The 12078-nt window shown below is 41.3% G+C and overlaps 1 long non-coding RNA gene across 1 annotated transcript; it reads right to left on the bottom strand.

The window, feature by feature from the left end:
• Positions 1-252: 252 nt before the first annotated feature.
• LOC129163273 (uncharacterized) lies at positions 253-4944 on the bottom strand. The gene is made up of 3 exons (XR_008563132.2): positions 774-4944; positions 373-642; positions 253-303 (listed from the first exon to the last, which is right to left on the bottom strand). It is a non-coding gene; the product is annotated as an uncharacterized lncRNA (long non-coding RNA).
• Between the last annotated feature and the right edge of the window lie 7134 nt (positions 4945-12078).

Raw genomic sequence — 12078 nt, 5'->3', positions numbered from 1 at the left:
CCAAGGGAAAGCAACAGGATTTCCCCTAACCAGTGAGGCTGACATGGAGAGAACCAGCACCACCCCGACACAACATTAGAGGGAGTGGAAATGTGCTGTCAAAGCACCAATGTGAATCAGGAAGCATCATATGTTGCATGTCCCTAAGCAGCTAGGGTATTTCTGTCATGTTGAGGGGAAGGTGTCTGACCCACGACATACAGAATCATACACTGAGACCGGATATGATAAGAAATAAGGTTTATTATAAAAGGGTAAACATAAAGCGCAGCAGGAAAATCCAGCTGGGACTCCAGAAGGTATCTAGGGACAGGGAGGGACAGTTAGTGGAAGTGGATGATCAGGAATACTGAGGTGAGAGTCAGGACTTACGATTCATGGTCCAGGGGGGAGCATGAGAAGGGGGAGTAGCTTGGTCAGTGGTGGTCTGGGAGGAGTGAGAAAACAGAGACACACATTTGCCGGTTAACAGGAGACCGGGGTTTCAGGTGGCTGGCGGACTGGAGGAGCTGAGCACGGGAGCGAGGACAGGATCCGGTAAGGTGGGTGGTCAAGGAGGAGTGGACAACCAGGGACCGGCTGGGAGACGGAGGAACGGGTCCGGATGGGTTGCAAGTACATGATGAAGGTGGTGGTGAAAATCTGGAGAGAAGGCAGGTTGTAAAATCAAGCAGGTTCAGAACAAACATCCAAACTGGGAAATTCAGGCTAGAGACTAGACTAAGTAGATCTCGGATACAGATACTCTGAAATGGGCTTGGAGACGTAGATACCCAAGTTGAGCTAATCATCCAGCGAAGTGAAGATGTCTCCCAGCAGCTTATATGTCCCCGGCCAGCTGATGAGCAGATGGACTGCAGCTGATCCACTCCCTGACATGCCCACCTGCAGGGGAAGCTCAGAGAAGGTTAGACTGAGAGGAGGACTCACCCCAGACCATGACACTTTCAAGATAGTGCATGACTAAGGAGCATTGACTGCAGTTCATGTATAAAAAGGTAAAAGTTCAAGCTAACAGGAATGTTTAAAATAGACTTTGATGAAAAACATTAATGATAACGGACAAGTTTGTGAACAAATACACAGATTTCACGTAAAAAAAGTAGAAATATTACACACTGTGGCTTTTAAGGGGAACTAGGCAGTATTGGCTTAGTTTTAGTGTATGTAGAAACAAAACCAACATCCATCTCGTTGCTGTGCATTCATTTTTTTAACGCCTTCATCTAACAGCTGGAATGTCTCCCAGCCTTCCTTAGTTTCTACAGGAGCATTTGATCACTAAATCACACAAATCATATGTGTTCATACTCTAAAACATGCAGGAAACGTGCTGGAACCAGACTGCAGCACCAGGTATGTAAACGCAATGTTGTTGTCCGAGTCCAACAGAGCGGCCCGCCAGTCTGAAGTTGCAAGTGGAATATTCTGGCCAAAGGGGGCGATAGAGGCTGGGTGGCCTTCATTTTGGCATATACTAGCTCAAGGAAAGGCTTTAACCCTCTCAGGCTCAAAATAAGTTTTGAAAAAAGGACGAACAACTAATTCCGTCAGGGGTACTTTTGAGTTGAAAAAATGCTCATGAAATGCGTGTGTGGAGTAACCAGGTAGGTAGGTTTTAACATTGCAAATCTGCAACTCCTGCCTCCAGAGGGTTAAAAACATTGGAAAAGTTGCTGAGTATCCCTTCAAAGTCATCCAAAGTCATGAATGAGTTCCATAAATCCAGGACAGAAAAGTTTCTTGTGTTTTAGCTTTTAGAAGACAATTGTTTACCTTTATGTCAAAGCAGAAATCTGGACTTAATTTCTCAGAGGGAATATCCTAGAGGCTGTCCACGCTCAGCACCATCCTCACCACTCCAACCTCTCCTTGCGCCTTTAAGCCCCTCTCAGCTGGGACCAACTCCTCTCCTTCAAGAGCACGCACCTCTATGTTTATTATTATTCCCACATAATGTTCCGCAATTGTTGCTGCTCCATGATTTGCTCTGTCCTCACAGATTTGTAAACAGCTCAAAAACACTGCTCAGGACTCGCACAAATGTGTGTTTGCATGCTTGTGAGTGACATATTTTTGTTAGCAGATGCCTAACGCGTTACTTTGCATACATTATGTTAGAATGGGGTTCTGACTCTTTTTGCACATGATTCCTGACACTGGAACTTCCTGTCTGACAGAGGATTTCTGCCTTAATTAAAATGTGTAAAAAAGATGAAACTATTTGCTGATTTCAAGGTAAACAGAACATAATAATGAACTGTTTGCTGATAATTAAACCTATGAGACAGGTTGAGTATGGGAAAATGCAGAAAACAATTAGAAATATTTTAATTGAGGCAGTGTATCCACGATAAATACGCCTAATCTTTGTGATGTATAACTTTAGAAAAAAACGAGACAAGACATTCTCAGTGGGCTGTGCAATTAGCATTCTCCTAAATAAAGAACCTTCAACCGATCCACATAAAAAGTCAAACCATCTTAGACTGTGGGAGGTGTTTTAACAGTTTGCCAACAGGAGACATTCACGCTTTGGTGCATCTGGAAGGGTGCTAGCTGACGCCCATGACTTCCTATCCCATATGAGAATTGTGGATGACTTTGTTCGTCATTAGCCATTCACACAAACCACCCAACTCTGCATGTGTGCCGCTGCCTCCTCGTCTCCTACTGCGATCTCCTCTCTTTTATGTCTAGCCTCACACCTTCATTCTCCATGTTATGAAACCCACACAAGATGACTCAGTATGGGACCACATGACATGTCATCTACCCATATACCTCTGTTGTCACAGGCAGCGGGTGCTGATTACCAAGGATGTCACCCATTGTGGCCTGTGGTATCACACAAAGATCATAACAAGTGTGAATGCTCAGTGTGAGCTCAATCCTGCTTGGTGATGGAAGAAGAGCTCTGCCAAGAGCTATTTTACAGTCCCATTAAGATACCGCACCAAACCAATTGTTATTAAGGGGTAAATTACTTTCTTTGGAGTATGTGGTTCATTAGAACCATTTCATTTGAAAACTACTCTGATTTCACATAAAAACTTTACAACAGTGGAAAATTATTAGTACCGAAGAAAGTTCCTAGTTTGTGAATTGTTTGTTCACTGACAATGGCAATAAACCTATTCTGATTCTGATTCTGATTATTTGGGAAGCCAACACATACTGGATATTCCCCACTAGTTCTATACAGGGCTGATGTTAAAGCTGGTTCTTTACTGGTTCTTTTAAGCGTTAAGACTGGTTTGGTTATCCACAGACAAAGAGCCAACAAGATGTTAAGGACCATTGCATTAAGCACAGCAAGATGTTTAAATTACTGGAACGATTTTCAAAGTATCTGGTCATGAGAAGACCTAAAGGAAGACCCAGGACACGCTGGAGAGACTTTGTCTCACGGATGGCCAGGGAAGGCCTTAGGATTCCCCAGCCAAAGAGCTGGCTCAAGTGGCTGGGGAAAGGGAAGTCTGGGCCTCCCTGCTTAGGCTACTGCCTTGTGACCCGACCCCAGAGAAGTGGTCAAAAATGGATGGATGGATTTTCAATGCATGAGAGAGCACATGGTGATAAAACTATAGCACCTGTGGCGTACCGCAACTAGGAAAACTCCATACACTAACCGATACCTTGGTCAGAAAGGAAATCTCTCGAGATCAAACATGACTTTAGTGTAAACAAACATTTAACATTTATCACTTTTATCCAAAGCAACTTGCAGTTTCAGGTGAACATTCATGTTTTTGCCTTTTGGGCTAAATCTGCAGCACTCAGAAAACACCCATAGGGAGTACATTTAAACTCCAAGTTTAGAACCTGTGACTTTGAGTCAGCAGTGCTACCAACTTCACCACCATGCTGCCCAGTTTTAAAACTGGTGTTTGTGACCACATATAAACACGGCAGGAAAATGGGATACATTGACCTGTGATGAACTGGTGGCCAGACCAGCTGTATCCCCTCTCTCGGCTGATGACCAGTGGTTTATTTTGTTTTGTTTTATTTTGCAATGAAGAAGCTTGTAAATTACATGGCTGATAAGATGCACAAAAGGGTGAGAAGAATTGCTCATTTGGCTCAGGCCTCTGTAACAAATGGAATATGTGAAAATCCTACTACAAAAAGTTAAACGCAACAGGCCTGTTACTGGGACACACACAAGATGGCAAACAAGAATATACATTTATATTCCGTCACCAGTAGGGGGTCTCTGTGACTGGAGAGGAGGTAAAAAGAAGAAGAGAATGAGAGAGAGAGAGAGGATATGGGCTTTCTCCAACACATTCTCAAACCCTAAGTGTTGAAAAATGATGCGGGGTGACCAAGTGTTTGTTTTGTTAGCTCCCAACACGCTGTGCTGGAGCATCGTTTTCTGACTGCTGCAGTAAAAAAGAGATTTCACCGAATTGTGACCTTTACCCTCTTGTGCATTTCCCCCGTTAGCAAATAAGTGCGGTCTTGGTGTCAAAATATGTCTTTAAAATTCACAGACATCATATTTGAAATTCATGGCACATAACTAGCGGAATAAGAAAACATTGGCTCCAGTGACTTGCATTCATTTCTTTGTTCCTCTTTTTCGCTTCGAACCATTCTTTGGTTTGACGTTGTTTCAGGTGTCATCAAGGATATAAAAGGTACAGATACTGGGAATGCAAGGAGAGTGTGGCTCACTTTGTAAGATGTCCATGGGCCCCAGGTCTTCCATGCAGAAGACCTGGCTTCGATTATCGGTGGGAATATAGTTCATTTAGAGTTTCTTTTTTACATTAATGGTATATTTTTTTTACAGTAAGATGCCCAAATTTTTATTTGAGACTCGCCGAACGGCGTTGAATTCACAGACAAAAAAGATGTAGGTTCAACTTTCATTTTGGAACAATTTTTCAAACAAGGGAAGGGAATGATCAGAGCATGCAGGAGGACAGACCCATCTTAAACCTTTGTCGGCTGTGCTGAAGAGAAAGGTACAGAACCAAATTATTTAATTAATTAGCTGCGCATTCTCCTGTCCTCTGTCCTCCGGGCCACACACACACACACGGGACTGTCTCAGCTGTTATTTTTGTTAAGGAGTGTGCACGTACAGCATGGGCGCCTCGTGCACGAGCCTACTACTGAAGCTGCCGTTACCCTTTTGGCCTGAGGGGGCAATCACGAGCATAAAAATTCAAAACTCTGTAAAGTCCCTTTAAACTTATTAAATCATCAATAAGATGTGATATTTCATATAATTATGAATTATCAATCTGATGGTTCTTTGAATATTTGATTAAATATTAACGTAGGGTGCTTTGGACTATTCAGGGAACACACACTTCATATTAATTCAGACAGAGTCAAGGGTATAGTTTATAAAAATTAATTTAGTTCTATGTTTCTAAAAAATCGATGATCCAGGAAAAAAAGATGGTGATTGATAATAGGACATGATTATGAGACAATGAATGAAATGACTGAATGTAAGTTTTCATGTTTTGTAGCAAAATCTTATTAAGTATTTGAGAAATCTTGAGCTGTTTGGGTTGTAAAATCAGTCTGACTGTATGGTTTGACAAGCTTTCAGTTATTCATAAAACCGTCCCACGCCAGTGTGCATTGTGAGCTCTCGGTGGTCCGGAGGAAAGGCAGCCAGATTGGTGATGTCACTGGAAGGAAGTGGCGCCTGGAATCTCAAAGAGTCGTAGTGTAGTGGCCAGAAAGGTCAAGAGGTCATCTGCAAAAGGTATCGAGCTGAATAGTGAGTCTTTGGGTTAAAACCTGATGGGAGAGGTCCGTGTGCTGTTTTTTCCCCCCATCAGCTCCAAAGGAATTTCCTGTTTTGGCCAACGTTGAGATGTGCTTCCAGTAAAGTCTGATGCTTATCTGACATGTTAACAGTAGACTGATGTGAACCAGAATGATCCTGTGTTCCAGCCAAAAGTATCCAGTAAGAGGACGTGTTCATAATAAGTGCTTATCAGAAGTGGACAGATGTTTCCTGATGTTTCCTGTTGCTGTGTCAACACTGTTGCGCATGTAGCGCGCAGCGTGGGCACGTAGCAAGAAGGGGATAAATGGAGCACCCCACGCTTGGTCTGGGGTCTTTCGGTCTAAGAGGCTGTCCTGTATGCTGTGAACAGATTAATTAAAGACCCACGCTGTCAGATGGTGATCCCCGTCTCTGACTCTTTTGTAAAACTACATAAACCCACAGTAGCTCCCTTTGAATTCAGTTATCACCGACCATAAGATACGACCAGGGTTTGTTAGTAAGACGTTCCGTGACTGAGGAGTTGTAGCGTCTGATACCACTTACAAGTATTGCAAAGACGCTTTGACCTTGAGCCAAGAGAGGATGGTTCCAAGTGCTTTGCTCACCCAGTCGGTCGAACCGGGAGGTGGCTGACTAGCCCAGGAGGTGAGCTAGCCTTCATTAACTAGTGTTTGCAAATTTAGACAAATCAGAACGTGACAAGTTTAAAGGCGTTACCAAAATACCTCAGGCATCCCTCCTTCCCTTAGATACTTACAGAGGTTATTTTTGTGTGTGAAGCAAAAATGTTTTAACCATTTAAGATAATATAGTGATATGTGAATTTACTGATACACTAACATTAAAGTTAACAGTTACTAATCTGGTGTAATTTAAGGTCTGAAATTAATCATTACAGGAATAAAGCATTCATGTTAACCCATCATTCAATTATGTAAAGCATAGGATACATTAAAACACATTGGATTTAAACATATTGTTCATTCAAAATATGATTATATATAACACTAATAAAATTATAAAGTAATTTATGAGCCAGGGAAGATAAACTTTATTCAAAGAGGATAGATAAGAAGCCCTGTGTCTTTTGCAGCCTTGATATTCTGGCATACCACAGGATAAATTAAGAATATTGGGGCAAGTTCATAGACTTCAAATCGGCACCACGGTGTCACATTAACCTGTATGAAGGTTGGCATGTAAGTTAAAATTTACCTTCTAGTCATTTTGATTAAATACTTGGCCATTTGGTATGCTACAAACTTTATTCTATTCATCTTTACATCACCTTAAAATGTGTTTGATAAACAGACATATATATTTTTTAAATATTTGTGGACCTATAAGAAAAACAACCAAGGACAAGCAATTTTGGTGCATTTCAGGAACAATTACTAACTGGTAGGTGATGTGCATTGTGGGTAGCCATGTTTTTAGTTATTTTGTTCTATTTGGGGGTGTTTATGCATGTTTATTGTGGTGGGGTTGTATGTTCTTAGTTATTACTTTGTACAGTGTTACAAATGTGCTGTTATTTGTGTCATGTTGGCACCATAAGTGAAGAGGTTGACCACACCGTGACGTTCTTCTATTATTAATGATTTGGTGGTTCACGCTAAGTTCTTTAGACTTGGTTTTAGGTGTTCCACTCACACATTGACAGCAACCGTGGGTGTGTGAGGCATTCAGTGTTGGTGTTGACTTCTGCCGTCACCTGCCTGCCACTATGCTTTATTGAGTAAATTCAAATGATTTGGGTTAACAGAGGCAAAGTTAAAATTTTCTAGTATATTATACTTGATTTAAATTGGTACTGCAAACTAAGAATGCGAAGTAGAGAATACCCTAAAAAATATATGTACTTAAAAAAAATTCACTTTACTTACAAATATGAATTTAAAGCAACTAAAGTGTTTTAAAAAAAAACATTTTTTTGTTTAATTAACCAAACATTTTTATGTATTCAGTTTCACAAAAAAATAAATAGAGTTATATTAACTTTTCAGGCTTTACAGTGTAGAGAAGTGTAATGTAATGGCTGACTGAAAGCTAATAGTTCAATTAAAGAGCTGAACCAGCTCCATTCTTTCTGTTGCAATGGTTACTATTGTGCAGGATTTTTCTTAACATGTACTTCATAAATAAAATGTATTAGAACTCTGACAAAAGCTCCAGAGGTGAGGGGATAAATGCATATAATCACCTGCTGATCTGCTTTCAAATCTATAAGCAAGATATTTGTATTATTTTAAATAAATTTAGAACAGGTAATTTGCAACACAGATTTACAGTTTATTCAAAATCCAGATGTTAAATACATTTGTACTAATGTCATTATTGCTTCTATGTGCATATTTTGGATGGACTTTAAAAGATCAACATTTTAAAAAAAAATATTTAAATTTCAAAATGTTATGTTGTCTTAAATAAACACTGGTCCACTTCTTTCAATGTCTGTAAATTGTCATGATGTGTGGTAGATGCCTAACCCACGACATACAGAATCAGTCCAGAGTCAAAGAAGATCACAAACAATAAGTTATTAGTAAAGGAGAACAGAAGGAGCTGCTAGGAAGTCTAGCAGTATTCGGCAGAGAAGCGAGGTTAGGGTGTGGAGGATTCTGGAGGAACAGGGAGAGTTAGGTCTGGCACTCGGAAATCTGAATGTTGGATCTGATGGAACTTACAGGTTGGAGGGGAGACCTCGTGAGAGAGGGAGGAGTGACTGGTCTGGGGAGGGCAGGAGGCTACCTGGAGGCTGATGAGCTTGGAGTCCAAATGAGGAGGGAGCTGAGCATGAAGGGTAATGGTGATCCAGGAGGGAGGGTGGGCAGCCTGGAGTGGGAAGACCAGAGGAGGACGCTGAGAGATGAGTGGACAGTGAAGAAACCAGGTTGGTAGCAGCAACCAAGGTGAACTGATAGGTGATATCTGCAGGAGGCAAAACAAGCAGTCAAAAACACAGAGAGCTCAAAAATCCATAACCCAGAAATTCTCAAAATCAAAGCTTAGTTTGGATTTGGCTGTTAGGAGAAATACCCAAGTTGAGTTAATCATCCAGCGAAGTGAAGGCGTCTCTCAGGAGCTTAAATATCCCTGGCCAGCTAATCAGCAGATTACCTACAGCCTCCCCACTTCCAGGCACGCCCACCTGCAGAGGAGAGATGAGACTCTACACCAATTAGTGTGTGAAAAAAAACCCCAGACCGTGACACAAATTCCTCCAAATTCATGTGTTTAATTAATTTTAAAATATTTAAGCATGCTGATAAAGACATCATGTCAGGTCAGAAATAAAAATAAAAAACTTTGGGATATTATAGGAAGTTTTGAAACTTTGTGCAGACACCATTGCTGCAGGTGAGAAGGTTACATGACAACAGCAGGGATGTGCTCAGCACCGTTGCACATCCAGCAGCGAGTAGCCAACGCAGTCAACTGTGCAAGGCACGACAGAACTCTGCAGTGTGATGAAGCTATTTGTGATATTTTCTGCTGTCACAGAGGAAAGTGGACTGCTTTATAAAGACGGCACAGGGAAGCATTAGACATTTTTTATTGTTTAAACACATACCATAGCAGCCAAAACCCATGTTACCCTGTTAAATGATACTTTTCATTTTCACCTCCAGTCATCTAAGATTTTAACCCATTTATGTGGGTTAGTCATTCTGAAATAGTTGAGCAAGAGCCATGTAATGTGAAGACCAGTGCTTCTTTCTCTACTTCAGCTGAGTTCTACTTATTTTATTTTTGTCTCCACAATATTTCTGAACTAGTATAATTAAAGCAATGGCAAACAAATGAAACAAAGCTTTATATAATGTAATTTCTTGTAGATATTTCAGTCAATCTATCAACCAAAAGCAACTGTACCTCTGATGTTGCACAACTGTTGACTGAAGAAGAACATTTCTGAGCCAGCGTCTTAAATCACAGCAGCTCCCATGCTTTTGTGCAAATACAACACAGCTTTTACTTTTTCTTTCAAGTGGCAGAGCTGTAGATATCGAGGTTCATTGTTGTCTATAAAGAAGAGAAAATCTCCAGCCAAGCAAAAAAAAAAAAAAAAAAAAGTTAGAGACAGAAATAGGAAGCCCAGAGTGAAGCCCCATTTTTCATTTTAATCAGTCAGCTTGTTGATTCAGATGGCTTTGGGCACTGTACAAACAGAACCAAATGGCAGCTGCTGGCACTGACAGAGACATTGAGACTCTGGGCAGAGAAATGAGAAAAGAAACAGAGAGGGAGTTAGGGAAATCAAGGTTTCATTAAGCTGGCCAAACACAGAAAACTCAGTGTATAACCATTCAATAACAGCCGTAAACTGTGACCTCTGCAGCATCACATGGAAGGGTTCAGAGTGAAACTCTGAATGAGCTGCATCAATTAAAGAAGCAAAATTGTGTTCATGAAGTATTCAGACAGGAACATTTCTTCACATTGTCTATTTAAATAGGTCTAAATGGTCGCTAAAAGGGACATTTCATTCATTTTCATTTCATTTATTTATAAAGCCCCTTCTGCGACCAATGCAGACGCCCAAGGTGCTGAACCCAACATAATAAAACATAAAACCATCAGAATAAAATATAACAATTGTAAAACCAACATAAAATCAATTAAAAGAGGAGAGTAAAAGCAAAACATAAAATCCTGAAAAAGATTAAGAGGCCGGGGCATCGAGACCGGGTAAAATTTGCTAATCCTGGAATGCCTCGACAAAAAAATGGGTCTTAAGGTGAGTCTTAAAAACCCCCAATGAGGGTGACTGATGCACCACCAAAGGCAACTGGTTCCAAAGTGCAGGTGCCAACACCGAGAAAGACCTCTCGGTCTAACAATCTCTAATATTCATACCAGAATCACTATATTTCCTCCAGTTCTCCCATAGCTCCAAATATAAAAGCCTCCAGCCTTTTACTGGTGCAGGTGCTAGGCTGGGCACTGATGAATTTCATTGTTTAAATAGCACAGGACGATGTCTGAGTCAATCATCATGCTGGGATCTACAGAACGCCTGCGCAGGCCTGTCATGGTCTGTGTCTGCGTCTTTCCCCATGTGTCTCCTGATGTCCTCCATCCCTCTCTAGATTCCCCTTTTGATTCTTATAGCGCCCTCTTGTGTCCTTTGTCTGCGTCTTGTGTAAGTGTCTTCTGTTTGTAGCCCTTCAAGTCATCCCCAGCCCCTCCAGTTGTAGCTCCAGCCTTTTTGTCCCCAGCTCCCTCCTGGTTTTCTTCATGTTCTCTTGGTCTCCCCACCATATTTCTATAGGTCTATCATTTCAGTTTTGTGTATGTCCTTCTCAGCTAGGTGTGTGTGTGTGTGTGTGTGTGTGTGTGTGTGTGTGTGTGTGTGTGTGTGTGTGTGTCCTTCCCCAGTCAGGTCCGGTGTCCTCCCCTGCTCCTTCCTGCTCCTGCTCCCTGATTAGTTATTGCCTTCACCTGGTTCTCTCCCCACACACCTGCAGCTCATCTGCCTCCCATTATGCCCCAGTCTATAAAGCCCTGTCTGTTTCTCATCGTCTTGTCGGTCCATTGTTGTTTGTCAGTGTGGTTTTGGTGCTTTGTGGGAGCTTCCTGTCCCGTCCCCAGTTTGTGCTCTAGGTGAGCTCTGTTCTCATGTTCTGGATCTGTGGATTTTGGCTCCCTGTCTTTTTGGACTTATTTTTGTTCATCCTACAATAAAGGACTTTTTCTTTATATCAACTCCTGCCTCGTGCCATCCTGGGTAACTGCATTTTGGGTCCAAACCATCCTGTCAATGTGACAAGGCCATGCTACTTGGCTCTCTGACTACACATTAACAGGTAGGGAAAAAGCTGCTTTTGCACCTGAGTTTAGTCGGAAAACTGACCGTCGCCGGCCCCCCAGACTTCCCAGGTCCCGCCTCCTGGTTCCCCGTCGCCGGCCCCCAAGACTTCCCTGGTCCCCCCCCCCCCCACACACACACACAAACACAAACACATTCAATATATTTAGATTTAGAGCAAATTGATATGACAAATTAAGGAAAATTTTCTGTCAGGTAATTAAATTTATTTGTATGACCTAATAAAAGACGCATGCTCACAAATAAATATGTCTTTAAAAACACTATTATAAAACTATACTAGAACAATATTTAAAACCTTTCAGTCACTGAGCTGCCACTTCATCAGTTTCATAATAAAACCTAAATTAAGTTTTTTTTTTAGAGATTAATACACAAGTGATTGGGGTTACGCTCAATTAATTCATGATAAACAACGGAAAGGCAGTAATGGAAAATGTTATTGACATAGTAGAGAACTAAAGCATGGGATTCAAGAAAC

This window comes from Nothobranchius furzeri, chromosome 5 (assembly GCF_043380555.1).
Source record: "Nothobranchius furzeri strain GRZ-AD chromosome 5, NfurGRZ-RIMD1, whole genome shotgun sequence".
NCBI lineage: Eukaryota > Metazoa > Chordata > Actinopteri > Cyprinodontiformes > Nothobranchiidae > Nothobranchius > Nothobranchius furzeri.
The sequence above is the reverse complement of the archived record's forward strand: the minus strand, read 5'-3'. Positions and strand labels throughout refer to the sequence as shown.